Genomic DNA, 20,432 nt, shown 5'->3' with positions numbered 1-20,432 from the left:
AAAGAAAGTTTTGCTGTGGAATAGTTGTATCAGACGTCTGTACCAGAAAACATATCTCCACTGTGACACCCTCATGTTCTTGGTATGCTATTAGCTATTATTACAGGAATACTCTTCACATGGAGAAGGGAGGGAGGGAGAGAGAGATGGGAGGAAATCATGTTCTTAGGAGGAGCAAGCTTTACAGCAGCATATGCTGTTAAAGCATAGTGAGATTTTCTTTTTCATTTCCAACATTGTACACAACTTTCTTGCACTTTTATGTTATCACATTTTCCCCTTGAGAATGGAGAAGAGACGGGGGGGAAAAAAAAAATTACGTGAGCTTTTATAAGAACTGAAAACTCTACTTGCGTCATTTGTTATTTTCAAAATGTTACTCTCTTTCCAAATACTGTTCTATTTCTTCAAACCAATTCTGAATTTTTCAGGTTATTACATATTATTTACTGTACATTGTCCAGCAATACTTCTGTTGTTACCGGATAGTTTGTAATTTGGCACTACCTTTGTGCCACTGGTATTGACTAGTGTACTTTTGCAGAGAAGAAAATCGACTGGACTAGAATGTGCCGTCAGTATAGGACAGATTCAGGCAACATGGAACTTTTTACACTAAATTTGCAATATAATGTCACCCTTGTCTCGCACAGATTGTAGCAGCCATTGGGGTGCCTGTCTGGCCAGCTTTCACTTTCAGGTTTGTTTTTTGCTTGGGCCCTATACTGACAACCAGTCATTCCAGTGATTGACACCATGTCATAAACTGGAACCAAGATTCACAGAAATAAAATTCCATGTTGTAATTCACAGTGTAATTAATTTTGCCCACTGACATGTTTTGAATTCAATTTTAAAATAAAACCATGGTACCAGTCATTGTTTGGGTGTCAGACTGGAAAATTACAGTTTTAAGACATCCCAACCTTAAAACTAAAAGCTGTGATCGATGTTATTTTCAACAAGTTCCTTCACTTTCTACATCATGGATCAGTCCAGTATCATATTATTACTAGACTTAACTTCCAAATGATGCAAGTCATGCATTTAAGAGGAGCCTTAACGTTGGCCTTTGTTTGTCTCATGTAAATGTATTTCTTGTCTCGTATCAAAGACTGAAGCACTGTCAAACACTGGTGCTTCTACCTTATTGCTCAGTTAAAATACACCATGCCACGTACAGGCGTTAATAAAATCATGGCATTTACATTTCTGATCAAAGAGAGGGCCACATTCGTAAGTGCATGTTGCAATTAGTGTCAGCATATATGCAGATCGGTAATGCATCACTTCAGATAAAGAAAAATAACAATTTTTCCGTTTATACGTAAGTAATACTTTAATAGTTCAATTGTAATTTCTGTTGTCAGTAAAGATACCCCTAAGCAAACTATGTCACCTTTTTTTTTTTTTTTTTTTTTTTTAAAGAGACGTCTTCACTGTTTTCCAAACTTCATTTTCCGAATTATACCTGTAGTTAAAAGCTTTGGGAAGTAAGGTAATTAGTTGACCTCCATTGAATCTTAAATAGTGTTTGAATATGGGCAAATAAGTACTCATAAAATTAATAGTAAACGATTTATAGGTCAGCTTCTCAAACTTCCAAAACACACTCGAATTTAGGAATTTCATAGCAGAACTGTCACTGTTTTTTCTCGCTAGATCAGAAACACTTCATTATGTTGATGTGTAGATGTCTAGAACATCCAATATAAAAGACTTATGAGGGCGCAGAACGAAAAACATTTTCATCCGTGTTTTGACACTTCGTTCTTTGCCAAATTCAGATATGGCGGACACCAGTGATTTCTAGTGAACACTCAGTGATATAATCTTTTGCCGGCACGCGCTAGAGCCATCTATCGGTAGGTCTGGTAGTTGAGCATCCCTCATTTCGCTAGCTTTAGACGCCTGTAAAATTTGATGACAGTGTAATACCCCTTGTAGCGCTACGTCAAAGATCTTTGTCAAATATATTGGACGGAAAATTGGACCACATCTTTGATCAAATCGTTGACAAAGAAATTTAATAGTGTAATACCGGCCTAAGGGTCGGAAGCCGCTGAAAGACTGCCATGTATTACGAATGAAAACACACATAACACTTGTTTAATATTCTACCACACTGTAGAGTATTACATCAATGTGTGTGTTTTCATTCCTACTGTATAAAATATTTTACCAAGAAACTAACGTCCTGTCGACATCGAGGTCATTAGTGACCTAGCACAAGCTCGGATTACGGAAGGACAGAGAAGGAAAGCAGCCGTGCCCTTTCGCAGGAATCATCCAGGCAATTACCTTAAGCGATTTAGGGAAATCACGGAACACCTAAATCAGGATGGCCGGACGTAGGATTGAACCGGCGTCCTTCCGAATGCGATGAGAGATTAGAAATGAGTGTTTAACGTAGCCACACCTACGAAAACACGCACACGTTTACGTGCTCCGAAAGAAAGCAAGTTTACTGTACATTTTTATTCCACAAACAAATTACGTAATCACCCTTTTTACGCCAACCCATGATTGCTACCTATCAACCTTCAAGGAATCGTTACAGACTTACTTCCTCTACACTGCAGACGGTACTTACATTTCCTTCCAGACGCTTTGCTTTCTTTTCTATTGTTTGTTAAAAAATTGGTATCTTGTTTTACCCCATACATCTCTGCTAGAACAGTAGATGATCATCTTGGGTTTCGCGATTTCTAACAAGGGAACCTCCCCATCGCACCCCCCTCAGATTTAGTTATAAGTTGGCACAGTGGATAGGCCTCGAAAAACTGAACACAGATCAATCGAGAAAACAGGAATTAGTTGTGTGCAACTATGAAAAAAATAAGCAAAATATACAAACTGAGTAGTCCACGTGCAACATAACCAACATCAAGGAAAGCGTGAGATCAGGAGCGTCGTGGTTCCGTGGTTAGCGTGAGCAGCTGCTGAACGAGAGGTACTGGGTTCAAGTCATCCCTCGAGTGAAAAGTTTAATTTTTTTATTTTCAGTTTATGTGACAAACTCTTATGTTTTCATCACTTTTTTGGGAGTGATTATCACATCCACAAGAAAACCTAAATCGGGCAAGGTAGAAGAATCTTTTTACACATTCCCCAAGTCTACAAATTAGGTGGGTCGACGACATATTCCTGTCATGTGACGCACATGCCGTCACCAGCGTCGTATAGAATATATCAGACGTGTTTTCCTGTGGAGGAATCGGTTAACCTATGACCTTGCGATCAAATGTTTATAGTGCCATTGGAGAGGCACGTCCTTTCGTCTACTAATTGCACGGTTTTGCGGTGCGGTCGCAAAACACAGACACTAAACTTATTACAGTGAACAGAGACGTCGATGAACGAACGGACAGATCATAACTTTACGAAAATAAAGAAAGTCGACTTTTCACCGGAGGGAAGACGTGAACCAAGGAGCTCTCGCTCAGCAGCTGCTGACGCCTACCACGGGACCACGGCGCTCCTGAGCTCACATTATCCTTTATGTTGCCTATCCTGGGACTACTCAGTTTGTATATTTTGCTTATTTTTTCATAGTTCCACACAACTTCTTCCTGTTTTCTCGATTGATCTGTGTTCAGTTTTTGAAGGCCTATCCACTGTGCCAACTTATAACCAAATCTGAGGGGGGTGCGATGGGGAGGTTCCCTTGTAAGTACCTCTCCCCCCTCCACTTCTCTGCCCCTCATGAGGTCTCTACTTTACAGTATTTCATTCTTTTTAGTCCCAGACCATTCAGACCATCATGCAACTGTTCAGGATATTTACTCCATAATGAATTTTGCTGCAAGTAATATGTCTGTTGCCAACCGATAGCTCAATAGTAGTATCCACACTAGGAATAAGAGCAATCTACATAAAGACCTAAAATCACTTACCTTGGTCCAAAAAGGCGCCGAATATTCAGGTACACACATTTTCCATAAATTCCGAGCAACCATTAAAAGCTTGGTTTCAAATAAAGCACAGTTTAGGGAAAGACATTTTGATAGGCAACTCCTATTTTGTAGATGAATATCTACAGGGACTGTTAGACCAGCTTAAATAAAAATCTCTTAGATTTCAGTTTCGACAGCACTTCGTCACAGCAGCCTAGATTAGTCATTTTGTGTATTATAAATTTATTAAGAGTGGAAAACTATGTTTCATTCTGACAGGGTATTAACTCTGTAAATATCAGCAGTTCTCTTCACTGTAACGTATTCACATATTTTGACAATGCCCTGACAAACGACCAGGGTAACGATATTATATTCAGATGTTTCATAGGGTAACGATATTATATTCAGATGTTTTATGTATTTTATTTTCATTTTCTGACTTGCTCTATACCACAAGAATCCTCTCAACCTGGATCTACGGAACGAAGAAAACAAAATTATGATGGTTTGCATTGGTATCCAAGGTGGGTTGTTACTGTATTTCCTCTGAAGCTGCAGATTTAATACTTCCGAGCGCGTAAGGAAACATCCTCACTTCAGCAATATCTACCGGTATACGTACTGTTTTTGCCACGCTTTCCACTGGAAATTATGACAAATACTTGGTGTAACGGCGGTATCGGCACTGTTCTGCAATCAAAATAGGTAAACAGCAGTGCCGAAATAGTGTCCTCAATCTTTTTCGATTCTTCGCTCAGCTCTTATCTATTAGCAAAAACGGACCAGTCCAAAATAGGCATACCGGCGAGCGAATATCAGCTCAACACAAACAGGACAGCAGTCTATGTAATCATCATTCACGCCTTTCGAAGAGCCTCACAGTGCTTGCTGCACAAAAAAAAAAAAAAAAAAAAAAAAAAAAAAAAAAAAAAAAAAAAAAAAAAAAAAAACACAACTATAGTTTATCGTGTCTCAGGTCAGTGAAAACCCGTGATGGCTTGCCGATTCTGTAGGGCCTATGCAGTTTAAACGGCAGATCTATGGTGTTATACTAAATCTATGGACCCAAATGCATGAATCGAAGAAAGAAAAGCTCATTTTGTGCACTGCAGTATAGGAGAAAAAAATTCAGAAATTTCAGGATCACAAAGATTCACTCTAGGATTGGTATGGCTGCACAAAAACGTCACCAACTACAGGGGCTAGGGTCTCAGTAATAGGATCTTCTGGCCAATATGAGTGTGATTTATAGGTTTTTGACTGTCATCCAGTGGGCTATGCCTTAAATAAAAACCCATAAAAATATAAAACACATTTCGTTCAATTTTAGTGATGCCACTCGACATGAAAGTAATGCAATTCCCGGGGCCCTGTACACATACCAACTTATCGGCTGTCCAATGTCCAGTAAATTGTGTCACGTGTAGCGCTTTCCGACCAACTTCCGACTGGTGATAGTCTGCTAGCTATGTGCACGAAAACACATGCTGTTTTAAATGAATAATGTGGCAGATAGCGATGCAGATAGAAGCGTTATATCAGCGTTCCTAGTTCTGTTCCTTTCATTACTATTATTTATTACAACTATTTATACTACAAATGTACGATAATTAAGTTTACTTGAATATTATTTGTTTTACTTTTTTATTTGTTTTGCATTGCCGTGATATATTTCCTCAGACGACTATAAATCAAGTTGTAGATTTCAGGAGTAATTTTTCGATAACAATTGTGGGCATACACAGGTAATGAATTTGAGATCCTCTTACTTCAACGGGCTAAAAACACTAATTTAATTACGTAAAAGCCTCTCCTAGCTCAGCCTCCGCAAGACTGTACTCCTTTTCGTTAAGAATGGTTTCATTGCATCGAGCAGCCCCTAAAAGCGCGTTTCATCGATTCTTGATGCAGTAATGTTTATAGTGTATGTAAATGACATGCCAGCATTGACGGCTGCTCTGAATGAGCACAAGAGTAAATGAACACCCTAGCTTTTGACACTTTGCTGATTTATTGGTTATTTTTCTTTGAATGCTATTAAACGTAATTTAGATGCGGTAATCTGAAATACACGGCACTAGATCTACCACGCTGTGCTACATATTGCTCCACTAGCCTCGTGAAACTTGGCATCAGGGTCGTGAGCACACCGACACTTATGAAAGTTTCAAGGAGTTTCTGTGCATGCGCAAAAGGCGTGACGTAGTAGCCTTACGTGCCAAATGCATACGGATTTGATTATCAATATGCACCGTTCACGGTTTGTACTGCTAGCCCTTACCACTCAACTACTAGTTTACGTCAGTGCCACCAGGCAAACTGCAGCAAACTTTTATCTATGTTCGCCATAAATCGCACTACTAGGTACCACACTCCACAGATATGCGAATTCACACTCTATATACTAAAATTAGATCAGACATCAGTATGTGTTGTAGTTATACTGAGAGATAAACTCAGTTTGTGGGATTCTGATTGAGATGTAGTACATAAAGTTTTAACATAGAGTAATCAATTTAAGGCGCTGAAAACAATAAAGCACGTCATCGTTGATTGTGAGACTAGTATTTATTCTTGCTTCTGACATCTGTTGATCTTATAGTTTAGCCTTACTGTAGGTCCATATTGTACACATATTTGAACATTCACGAAAAGCTGTCTCACTGGTTTCTCTGATATTCACTTAAAACAGGCGGGTCGAAGACGTTGTGCTTTGGGCCCCTATGGCTCTCAGCGTCTCATTCGTATACTAGTCAAGTGACCTTGTTCATAGCTAGTACTACATGAATTTAATCATTTCCGCAAACAGCAGTTTGTGTTTAGAGTTGGTTGTCTACTGTGCAGGAATTGGATTTTCTGTAAATGTCAGCATGAACTCTGTTGAACCTGTAATAAACACTAACTAAAAATTACCAGGAAAAGTTAGCTGCAAAGAAACTAGGGCATTCCAAACCAGATTCGTTGTCTGAGAAAGTGACGAAATCAAATGAGTTTGACTGCAAGCGAACATCTAACAAAGAAGTACATAATAAGTGTAAGTCGTTATGTGTGTGAATCGTAAGAATGCCTGATTTTCAGCCCAGAAGTTAATTCGTTAACTAGTACTTGAGTTAGGGATCTTGTGCATTTGTCCGAAAAAATAAAAAAAAGCACGAAAACTCCCACTTACACAAAAATGCGAAACGGAGTTAGCGAAAGCTTAAACATTACTTCGTTCTTGCCGTAAACTGTACTTAATTATATATAAAACAATAAAATTCCACAAACACAATTCATCCTTTTTTGGGACAAGCTATGCATATTATTATCATTGACGGCAGCTAGAGTTATTTAAATATGTTGATAAGCATGACTATTATAGAGCAGACGCTATTAATTTCATATTTATATGATTTTAAAAATTTATGAACACTCATAATCTGTATTTACCAGCTGCCATTGTATACCAGCATCAGTAAAAGAAAATGTAATCATGTTTGCAGACGGTACATCCATCTTGTAACTAGTATCTCAATAAATGATTCAGAAACAAGCATTGACATGGACTTAAAGAAAGCAAATTAATATTTAACTGATAAAAATCTATTTTTAAATGAAAAGAGAAACTCGTACATACATGGAAATACTTGCAAAGAGAACAACAAACAAAGAGAAACTAAATATAAGACTTAGGGGAACACTGCTACTAGAAGTTGACAGTGGCAAAGTGCTGGAATTGGCAATAGACAGTCTTACCACCCGGTAAAATCATATAGAAAAGATCAGCCTAAAAATAAGTAGCAGCATTTTTTAATAAACAAAATATTCAACACAGTTGTAGATACGATGTTAACAGTAGCGTATTTTTAATGAAGAAACATCCAACACATTGGATGCAGGTACACTGTTAAAGATGTATAATAGATTAATTCATCCACGTTTATCTTACTGTGAAAACAACCGCTATCAGTTTAATAGGCCATGGCTGCAAAATACTAACATGGTTTATCTACGGAAGAACGGAAAAGCTGGTAGAAGCTGACCTTGGTTAAGATCAATTTGGATTTGGAGAAATGTAGGAACATAGGGCAGTAATGACCCTACGAATTACCTTGGAAAATAGATTAAGGAAGGACAAACATACGTTTATAGCATTTGTAGACTTAAAGAAAGCTTTTGAGAATGTTGACTGGAATACTCTCTTTGAAATCCTGATGGTAGCAGGAGTAAAATACATGGAGCGAAAGGCTATTTACATCTTGTGCAGCAACCAGACTGCAGCTATAACAAATGAGGGGCGTAAAAGGGAAACAGTGGTTGAGAAGGGAAGAAGTCATGATTGTACCCTATCCCTGATGTTATTCAATCTGTCTATTGAGCAAGCAGTGCAGGAAACCAAAGAAAAGTTTGGAGTAGAAACTAAAGACTAAGGAGATGTAATAACAACTTTGATATTTGTCGATGACACTGTAATTCTGTCAGAGACAGCAAAGGGCTTGGAAGAGCTGCTGTATGGAATGGATGGTGTCATGAAAGGAGGGAATGAGATAAACATCAACAAACGCAAAACATGGATAATGGAATGTAGTTGACTTAAATGAAGTGATAGTGAGGAAAGTAGATTAGGAAATGAGACATTTAAAGTAGTAGATGAGCTTTGCTATTTGGGAAACAAAGTAACAGATGATGGTCGGAGTAGAGAGAATATAAAATGTAGACTTGCAATAGCAAGAAAAGCGTTTCTGAATAACGGAAATTTAATAAACATCAAATATAGACTTGAGTGTTAGACATTCTTTTGATGAGGTATTTGTCTGGAATGTAGCCATTTACAGTAGTGAAACATGGGCGATAAACAGTTTAGACAAGAAGAGAGTAGAACGCTTTGAAATGTGGCGCTATGGAAGAATATAGAAAATTAGCAGGGTACATCACCTAACTAATGAGAATACATTGAACAGAATTGGGGAGAAAAGAAATTGACTAAAAGAAGGGATCGGCTGATAGGACACATTCTGAGACATCAAGGGATCTAAACTAAACTAAACTCTGTCCGAACAGGCCATGAAGGTCCAACAGTACTGACCGGCTGCCGTTCATCCTCAACCTACAGGCGTCACTGGATACAGATATGGAGTGGCATGTGGTCAACACACTACTCTCCTGACCATATGTCAGTTTACGAGACTGGAGCGATTACTTCTCAATCAAGTAGCTCCTCAGTTTGCCTTACAAGGGCTGAATGCATCCCACTTGCCAATACCGCTCGGCAGACCAGATCGTCACCCATCCAAGTGCTAACCCAGCTTAATGGCGCTTAACTTGGGCGATCTGAAGGGAACGGATGTTACCACTGCGGGAAGGCTGTTGGATATCAAGGGATCACCAATTTAGTATTGAAGTTAAATATGGAGGGTAAAAATCGTAGAGAGCAAGAGATGAATATACACTCCTGGAAATTGAAATAAGAACACCGTGAATTCATTGTCCCAGGAAGGGGAAACTTTATTGACACATTCCTGGGGTCAGATACATCACATGATCACACTGACAGAACCACAGGCACATAGACACAGGCAACAGAGCATGCACAATGTCGGCAATAGTACAGTGTATATCCACCTTTCGCAGCAATGCAGGCTGCTATTCTCCCATGGAGACGATCGTAGAGATGCTGGATGTAGTCCTGTGGAACGGCTTGCCATGCCATTTCCACCTGGCGCCTCAGTTGGACCAGCGTTCGTGCTGGACGTGCAGACCGCGTGAGACGACGCTTCATCCAGTCCCAAACATGCTCAATGGGGGACAGATCCGGAGATCTTGCTGGCCAGGGTAGTTGACTTACACCTTCTAGAGCACGTTGGGTGGCACGGGATACATGCGGACGTGCATTGTCCTGTTGGAACAGCAAGTTCCCTTGCCGGTCTAGGAATGGTAGAACGATGGGTTCGATGACGGTTTGGATGTACCGTGCACTATTCAGTGTCCCCTCGACGATCACCAGTGGTGTACAGCCAGTGTAGGAGATCGCTCCCCACACCATGATGCCGGGTGTTGGCCCTGTGTGCCTCGGTCGTATGCAGTCATGATTGTGGCGCTCACCTGCACGGCGCCAAACACGCATACGACCATCATTGGCACCAAGGCAGAAGCGACTCTCATCGCTGAAGACGACACGTCTCCATTCGTCCCTCCATTCACGCCTGTCGCGACACCACTGGAGGCGGGCTGCACGATGTTGGGGTGTGAGCGGAAGACGGCCTAACGGTGTGCGGGACCGTAGCCCAGCTTCATGGAGACGGTTGCGAATGGTCCTCGCCGATACCCCAGGAGCAACAGTGTCCCTAATTTGCTGGGAAGTGGCGGTGCGGTCCCCTACGGCACTGCGTAGGATCCTACGGTCTTGGCGTGCATCCGTGCGTCGCTGCGGTCCGGTCCCAGGTCGACGGGCACGTGCACCTTCCGCCGACCACTGGCGACAACATCGATGTACTGTGGAGACCTCACGCCCCACGTGTTGAGCAAATCGGCAGTACGTCTACCCGGCCTCCCGCATGCCCACTATACGCCCTCGCTCAAAGTCCGTCAACTGCACATACGGTTCACGTCCACGCTGTCGCGGCATGCTACCAGTGTTAAAGACTGCGATAGAGCTCCGTATGCCACGGCAAACTGGCTGACACTGACGGCGGCGGTGCACAAATGCTGCGCAGCTAGCGCCATTCGACGGCCAACACCGCGGTTCCTGGTGTGTCCGCTGTGCCGTGCGTGTGATCATTGCTTGTACAGCCCTCTCGCAGTGTCCGGAGCAAGTATGGTGGGTCTGACACACCGGTGTCAATGTGTTCTTTTTTCCATTTCCAGGAGTGTAGTAAGCAGATTCAGAAGGTTGTGGGTTGCAATAGTTATTCACAGATGAAGAGGATTGCATGGGGTAGAGGAGCATGGAGAGCTGCATCAAACCAGTCTTCAAACTGAGGACTACAACAACACAACAACATAATAATATGGGGCAGGACATCAAATGTTCATAAGAACAGACTGCTGAATCTACGAAAGAAGACAAACCGATGTTTTGGAAGGCTATTACCAAGAGAGTGTTGTAATATCTAATTCAAAGAATATGAAGTCATGATCATACCCAAGGATGCAAGGGTGGGTTGGGGGTGGGGTGGAGGGCATAGGACACGTGTCCTCCTAGACAGTCCAAGAGAGAGAGGGAGGGGGAAAGAGAGAGACAGACAGAGAGAGAGAATCTCAGCATAACCACAATTCTTTACTTACAGGCAGGATGTAAGTGTGAGTTTAAAAAATGCAGAAAACCTGAAATTAACTGAATGGAAGTGTGACTTGTGTTATACCTTCATTTCACTGCTTCTTATCTCTTTTTTGACAGTGCCAAGCAAGGTTAAATCTTTTGGATTGTAAAATATTTGTAAATTTCTAGGGCTGCATTCAGGCTCACACATTCAGATATTTTTGGTAAATATTTAACCTCTCGCGATCGTTTTCCTAGTTAGTAAGAAATAGTACTGCACCATTTACCATAAATAGCTTTATTTGAGGCTACATGTTTAGATTTTTCATCATTGTCAGGTTTCTTAGTCAGAACATTTGTTGTTTTACGCGCCCTGATGTTTCACAAACTCCTTTAATTGGCAAATAGTACCTTGCCTCCTGTTTGGCGTTTTTGTCAGGAACCGTTGTATTTCGATCATGATGTAGCACTTCACGTCTTGTTGGAAGGAACAGTGAGTAATCCAGAACCAATATTATAAATGTTAAAGTAACTCTGTCTCTCCATCACCTTTTCGTAGCTGAACCACTGAATCGAATGTGATGAAATGTGGTATGGAGACAGCTTGGACCCTGAGAAAGAACACAGGCTACATAAAAAATTAGATCAGTAGGCAAACATGATAACTGTCGATGATAAGGAATGAAGGCAGCAAAACATTTGTTGGTAAACATTGTTACAAAACGCTATGCAGGCGATAGGAGCTACACCAATCTGGAGAGTATGAAACTGTTGATCTTAAAAAGATATACAGGAAAGTCCATGAGAACATATGTGTACCACCCTTTTTGTACTTTGATTGCACCTGGCGCAGTGAATCCGAAAGGCATTGTGTGTGAACCATATAAGGTAACCATGTATTCTTCTGGAATTTTTTGTAGATATTTTTGAGATCTATATTTTATTATGATATGAAATTATGTACCACATACTCATTAGGCAGCGTGTTACTCCTGGCAAAGTCTTTACTGAATATACCGTATTACCTTTAAATGGCTGAACAAACTTTCATCAAACATAAATCACGACAATTCCGATTAAACTAGCCTTCAAATAGCTGAAAATGTCTGCACTGTAATCGATGCTCTCGTGTTGGGGCAATGATGCCATAGACATATAAATTCGTTAAACTTGTAACACCTGACGTCATGTGAGGGGGCTGCAGAGGGGATGGCACACATTGCGAGTGTCGCTTCTCTGATACTTCCTCATCATAACAAAAGTACTGATATGCAAATGAAACCACAGGTGAAAGCTAACTGAATATATTAATAAATAGATGTACTGGCCAACAGACCCAAATTTCAGATGCAGTATGAAGAAGTATTTTACCATCTGTCAGTATTCATACCTTTTCTCGATTATTTGTTAAATGAAATGCCATTAAGACTCCCTTCAACTCAACTACAAAAAATCGGACATTCACAAAAACTATTGCCACAAAACTTTAGTGATAAAGATATAGAGCACGTAATGCGAAGTGCTGAACCATACAGAGACGAGCTCCTCTGCTTTTCAGCTTTGAAGGAGAGTTATATATTTCACAACTGGATGATAATATGAAAAAGTCTCCAATAGGGGTCTATGAAAGAGGAACGGCGCTGTTGCACTCTAAGTTCATTAAGAGTTGAATTTAATTTTGATTTTTCCAGATATTTCATTTTATTATCACACACACAACGAAACATGAATTGCAGTAACTGTGGGGTAATAACCTACTTCTTTGTTAAATCCCAAAGGATTTTAATGATACTATCTCAAAGTGCTCATGGCAAACACATACAAATACAAAAATAATTTGGCATGTTCCCACAACACCCTCTTCTAAGCAGCATAGTCAGTTTAGGACTTCAACCAATCTTGCTGAAAACCAAACTTCACGACCAGATCTTGTTTCCATCTTAGTTTACGTGCTCTTTAGTGTCTGGTTGAGTCCTGGGTTTACAGTTCACCAGGAGTATCTTCAGGTTGGTTTTTATTATCATTCATCAGGTAAGCTGGTTTTAATTGATTAGTGGATATGTTTTTTTATCTCAACTTTTGCTGTAAGTCCAAAAAGATGTTGGTGTCGTATCAGTTACTTCGTATGGGCCTTAATATGGTGGCTCTAATGTCTTCTTCACTGGATCAACCCATTTAAACAGATGTGTTGAATTGCTGAGGTCCTTATGTATGAATGGCGTTTCTTTTGCTTTGTGGGGATATTGTACAGATTTCAGACGATTCACACACCGTTTCAATGATGACACAATCTGAGGTAAGTCTGGATCCCTTTTGTGCCATAGTCACGTGATATACTGTTGGGCGAGCTGTAAATCATTTCTGCATCATTGTTTTCTCTAATGGAGAATCCCACACCAAGAAGAATTACAGGTATCATTTGAGTCCAGTTACCAGTCACATGGGCACAGATGGATGCTTTAAGTGTCTGATAAAATCTTTCAGTTTTTCCGTTTGAATGAGGATGATATGCAGCAGTTTGGGTTTGCTTACAACCACATACTTTTGACAGTGCCTGGAATAGCTCGTAGTTAAATTATCTTCCAGAGTTGGTCACTATTTAGTAAGGTGTTCCAAATATAGTGATCCAACAATAGGAAAAGGCTTATACCACTGGTTCCACCTCTGTCCAGTTTGTAACTCTATCAATGCATGTTAAACAATAAGTATATTTATCAGAAGGAGACATTAATCGAATCAAGTCGAAGTGAATCATTTTGGGCGTTCATCGTTACTAGGAAATTGTCCTAACTGCACCTGAACATCTCCCGATACTTTATTTTTCTAACAACCAGTACACGTTTTCGCCCGATCTCGGACATACTTTTTTATATTGCTCCAGACAAGCTTTGTTTACATGATGTGGGGACATGATGACATACTATTTGTATTTGTATACGTTTGTAAGGTGTTTGCCATGATCATGTTTATAGTCGTCTTAATGCCTGGATGAGACAAATTGCGATAGTGTTGAAAAATAGGATATCTAAATGCTACAGGAATATAAGGACGAATAATTTGTGTTGACACACCACTATTGTTTCCTCAATGTGTCAAACGGCATTTTAATTTAAGAGATAGATGACAGCTGGACTATGGTTGATGAAGCTCTTTATCATCTTCTTGTGACTGAAACTATATCTTCATAGTTTGGAACTAATTCTTCAAGACTTGGTAAGCTATTAGCAAGAACATTTCCTCTTCCAGACATATGACGCAGAGCTATAGTAAACTGCGAAATACGCTGGAGATAATGTAATTGGTTTGGCTTTGCTTTCTCATTCTTTTGCTTGAATGTATTTGTTAGAGGAGCATGACCAGTATAAATAATGAAGTTTCTTCCTTCTAACATATATTTGAAATATTTGAAAGCCATGCATATACTAAGCAGATGTCTGTCGTATATGGAATACTCCTTCTGTGCCATTGTGAACTTTTTTGAAAAAAGAAAATAATCCATCAATTTCCACTGTCTTTCTCGCCACTGTTGCAGTGCAACAGCTGCCACAAAATCTGATACATCCACACATAATGTGAGTTGACTGTGCAAACCAGGAAATGTCAAAAGCATAGCACTTTGCATTTTTAGACCTGAGAAATTGCTTCTTCTGTCCAGTCAATACTCTTCAGTCATTTTTAGTTGTACCTTTTAAGTGAGTACTTAAAAGTAAATCTTGGTTGTCAGCAGCATGTTCCAAACGCAGAAGATAGTAACTCATGATCACTAAGAATGCTGTGAGTCACGAACTGATTTGGTTCGTTTGTAGTTATTGTCACAACCCTTTCTGTACCTGCATTAAAAAAAATGTTCAAATGTGTTTGAAATCTTATGGGACTTAACTGCTAAGGTCATCAGTTCCTAAGCTTACACATTACTTACCCTAAATAATTCTAAGGACAAACACACACACTCATGCCTGAGGGAGGACTCTAACCTTCGCTGGGACCAGCCGCACAGTCTATGACTGCAGCGCCCTATGCCGCTCGGCTGTCCAGCGCGGCGGCATTTTTTCCTGCAGGTGTAACAGGTGTAATTAAATATCCGAAGAATGTTAGCTAGTGTACACCAAATACTGATTTTCCTGTATTAATTACAAGACCACACTCTTTCAGCTGTTTAAAGAGTGAACTTAGATGCTCGACATATTGCTCTGAAGATTCTATTTCTATTAAAATATCATTCAAATACAGGAAACAGATATCTAGTTCACTTTCACCTTTTACAATGTTCTAGGTGCCTTACGAAATCGGAATGTCATGTAATCAAATTCATGAAGACCAAATGGCGTAGTAACTGCTGATCTTGGTTTAGCTTATTTGGCTAATGGAATCTGGTAACATGATTTCAGTATGTCAGTCTTTGAGAACATCTTTTTATTTTGAAGCATACAATTTACATCAACAGCTTGTAGAATTGGATGACAGTCTGAGACAGTCCTGTCATTCAGACAGCAATAATCTCCCCAAATTTGACACTGATCATTTGGCTTCATAAAAAGATGCTGTGGAGTAGCCTATTTTGATTGCGACTCATATATGATACCATTATTTCACAGAAATTGAAATTGTTATTTAGCAATTTGCAATTTACATGGGTCCAATCTACAAGCCTTAATGTATACTGATGGACCACTAGACATAGTGATGTAATGTTGCACTTTGTGGTTCAACACCTTTGCTACTATGGATGGTTTTGTTAGTTTAGGAAGTTTTTCCAAAAGTTCGGAAAATTGGCATCTTGCATAGAGTGAGCTTACGGCGACTTTAGCATTCAAGCAGTTACCTCTGCTGAAATGTTTAACCTGGTGACGTTTCCTATCAACTTTTTATTTTTGAGATCAATGAGTAAACCGTAATGATGAAGGAAATCAGCCCCAAATGTGCCTCTTGAGAGGTCTGCTACACTGAATGGCCATTCAGAATTACATTTGAGCCCTCACTGAATGGTTAACAGCTTTGAAAGGTAAGTTTTTGTCTCTGACAAATCTGCATCACTATATACCAGAAAATACCTTTCACCATTTCGACCTTCAAAAAATAGGCGCTATTGGTGGCTTGGTGGGGGTAGTGCTGTAGAACACATAGCCACTGTTGCGTCTACTCTTTCTAGTTTTCCTTATTTGACCACTGACAAGCTGAATACATTTTTCAGGCTTACATGGTGCGCCAGTTTAAAATGATCATAGTAATATTTACCGCCTTTATCAAATTTTGCTCAGCTTCTATTTCTGCTTCTTCAGTGTGTTCTTTGTCTGCCTGGCTTTCGAAGCATCTTAGTCGCATTTTACAATTCTACAGTTCTTAAGAGAAGATCTTGGACTGACATGGACAACAACTTTGGCAGAATGGACTGAACTGGTGCAATTCGAACCTTATCAACAGAGTGCATTTCAACCATATGATCTACCATTTGAGCAATCTTAACCACTGTTTCGTCAGATGGAACTAAGATATTTCGAATGCTACTAGGACGTTTGTAAAGCCAAAGTGTTTTTAAGATCTTGTCAGACACATTAGTACTGGCATTGCCCCACATTTTTTTAAAAAAATAGTTGGTTAGGATTCATATCATCCAGTTATAAACCACTGAAGAGGCTTTTTGATTTGACCCTCTTCACTTTTTTTACTCAAGGTCAAAACTCGTTCTTTCACAAGAGAATGTTTTCACCTGTAACTAGAGCCCATATATTTGCAACAAATTTTGCCTGCAGCTGAGCGAGTAAATAGTTAAATTCAGTCGCCTCCATAGCTGAACCAGCGATCATAAATTGCACTTCGGCTTGATAAAACCAGATGGCTTCTCTATCCAAACGGCGGTACCTTAGCGCTTACTTTATCAGTTCCTAGCTTATATTTGGGATTATTCCCTTCATGTTCATATGCTGTTGACATTTTGCGTATTTTTCGAACACAGTATGAGACAAATTGAAGTTAAAAAAATTACAATGAAAATTTCGCCGCAAATGACGTTGCAGGTGTCATTGTCTCATCGATCACGTCGGAGTCATCCATTTCTTGCATTCTACATTAGTTAAGAACTCACTTTAATTTAGATTTTTGCCTTTTATTTTCTCATCTTACACACAGTGAAATGTGAATTACAATAACCATAGTGTAACAACATTCTGTTTTGTTAAATTCGAAATAATAACAATAATATTATGTCAACATGATCACGACAAACACTTTACAAACACACACAAATACAGGTAGTAATTTGTCATGTTCCCACAGTGCTGCAAATATTACAATCTTCAGTCAATTGTTGTGCACATATCCTGTAACAGGAGCTCTCCACTGTGGAGAGATCTTTCTTAAACTATCGCCATCTGAAGACATATCTTCGCAGTAGGATGAAAATATCGTTTAAATGGAGCGACGCTGATGCATATCTGTCAAGACAATGCATCAACGATGAATGCTGAGGAAATGTTGGATATATTCTGTAGGAAAAACAAGAGGAAACTTCCATTTCATCATAGGTAATAACATTCTTTTGTAAATGAAAACCGCCTTTTCTTGCTGCAATGTATTTTATTTCTTCCAGCCACATTCCATCTTTTACTTTACAGCATCTTCAGTGGAATCTAGAATGATACAGTTTTGTTTTGATATACACCCCTAGAAATTGAAATAAGAACACCGTGAATTCATTGTCCCAGGAAGGGGAAACTTTATTGACACATTCCTGGGGTCAGATACATCACATGATCACACTGACAGAACCACAGGCACATAGACACAGGCAACAGAGCATGCACAATGTCGGCAATAGTACAGTGTATATCCACCTTTCGCAGCAATGCAGGCTGCTATTCTCCCATGGAGACGATCGTAGAGATGCTGGATGTAGTCCTGTGGAACGGCTTGCCATGCCATTTCCACCTGGCGCCTCAGTTGGACCAGCGTTCGTGCTGGACGTGCAGACCGCGTGAGACGACGCTTCATCCAGTCCCAAACATGCTCAATGGGGGACAGATCCGGAGATCTTGCTGGCCAGGGTAGTTGACTTACACCTTCTAGAGCACGTTGGGTGGCACGGGATACATGCGGACGTGCATTGTCCTGTTGGAACAGCAAGTTCCCTTGCCGGTCTAGGAATGGTAGAACGATGGGTTCGATGACGGTTTGGATGTACCGTGCACTATTCAGTGTCCCCTCGACGATCACCAGTGGTGTACAGCCAGTGTAGGAGATCGCTCCCCACACCATGATGCCGGGTGTTGGCCCTGTGTGCCTCGGTCGTATGCAGTCATGATTGTGGCGCTCACCTGCACGGCGCCAAACACGCATACGACCATCATTGGCACCAAGGCAGAAGCGACTCTCATCGCTGAAGACGACACGTCTCCATTCGTCCCTCCATTCACGCCTGTCGCGACACCACTGGAGGCGGGCTGCACGATGTTGGGGCGTGAGCGGAAGACGGCCTAACGGTGTGCGGGACCGTAGCCCAGCTTCATGGAGACGGTTGCGAATGATCCTCGCCGATACCCCAGGAGCAACAGTGTCCCTAATTTGCTGGGAAGTGGCGGTGCGGTCCCCTACGGCACTGCGTAGGATCCTACGGTCTTGGCGTGCATCCGTGCGTCGCTGCGGTCCGGTCCCAGGTCGACGGGCACGTGCACCTTCCGCCGACCACTGGCGACAACATCGATGTACTGTGGAGACCTCACGTCCCACGTGTTGGGCAATTCGGCGGTACGTCCACCCGGCCTTCCGCATGCCCACTATACGCCCTCGCTCAAAGTCCGTCAACTGCACATACGGTTCACGTCCACGCTGTCGCGGCATGCTACCAGTGTTAAAGACTGCGATGGAGCTCCGTATGCCACGGCAAACTGGCTGAGACTGACGGCGGCGGTGCACAAATGCTGCGCAGCTAGCGCCATTCGACGGCCAACACCGCGACTCCTGGTGTGTCCGCTGTGCCGTGCGTGTGATCATTGCTTGTACAGCCCTCTCGCAGTGTCCGGAGCAAGTATGGTGGGTCTGACACACCGGTGTCAATGTGTTCTTTTTTCCATTTCCAGGAGTGTATTTATAATTTGTAATTTTATTTATTCTGTAGATCATACATTGTGTGCAGAGAAGCTCATGATGATATAGGACTAGTCAAAAATGTAGATGAGATAATACATGGTTAAAATGATTATGACAGTGATATAGCAGCCGCTCGACCACGAAATCCAAAGTTTTCTCATCTCCCGCCTAACTGTCATAGTACGTCCAGTGGATCCTGATGCAGTTTGAAATTCCTGTGTCATGGGCTGGATACATGTCTGCCTATTACATATTACAACCCTCTTCTACTGTCGGCAGTCTCTTTCAGTCAACAGACGAGGTCGACCCGTACGCTTTTGTGCTGTACGTGTCCTTTCACGTTTCCACTCCGCTATCACATAGGAAACAATGGACCTATGGATGTTTAGAAGTGTGGAAATCTCACGTGCAGATATGGCACAAGTGACACCCAATCACCTGACCACTGTCGAAGTCCGTGAGCTCCGCGGAGCGCCCCATTCTGCTCTCTCACGACGTCAAATGACTACTGAGGTCGCTGAAAAGGAGTTCCTGGCAATAGGTGGCAGCAAAATGCACATAATATGAAAAATGTACGGTTCTGGCTGTGTCCGGATACGTTTGATCAGGGTGGGTCAGGAGGAAATGTACATGCTTTGAGGGATTATAGTATTAGTGATTCTGAACAAAAAACTTCATATGGACGTAGACCCTATTCCGAACGCTTTCCGAGATAGAACACATTTAATATCACTTTTGTACTTTTTTTTAAGTAACTCGAAAACCACACCCTCGAACGAAAACGTGTCGCAGTACAAAATTAAACTATATTAAACTTCCTACAAAAAAGATCCTATTCATTTTTGTCTCTAAAACTAATGGTTTGTGCGGAGAGAGCGCGAGAATGTCGAAAACTTGCTCAACGAGTATGCGCTGTAGCTTACGTAGGTTTTGTAGGCCAATTTGAGGTAGCATATTCAGGTAACAAGTTGAGACGAACAGTTTGATACGGGACACTTGTGGTCTGTCAAGTCGGGAAACTACCACAAATTGGCCTACAAAAACTACGTAAGCTACAGCGCATGCGCGTCGAGCGAGTTTTTCAACATTCTCGCGCTCTCTTCACACAAACCCTTAGTTCAAGAGAAAAAAATTATTAGGACTTTTTTAGGAAATTTAATATAGTTTAATTTTTTACTTGGGTACGTTTTCGCTGGAGGGTGCGGTTTTCAAGT

Source organism: Schistocerca serialis, chromosome 1, assembly GCF_023864345.2.
Source record: "Schistocerca serialis cubense isolate TAMUIC-IGC-003099 chromosome 1, iqSchSeri2.2, whole genome shotgun sequence".
In the NCBI taxonomy this organism is placed as follows: Eukaryota; Metazoa; Arthropoda; class Insecta; order Orthoptera; family Acrididae; genus Schistocerca; species Schistocerca serialis.
This window is presented reverse-complemented; position numbering follows the sequence as displayed.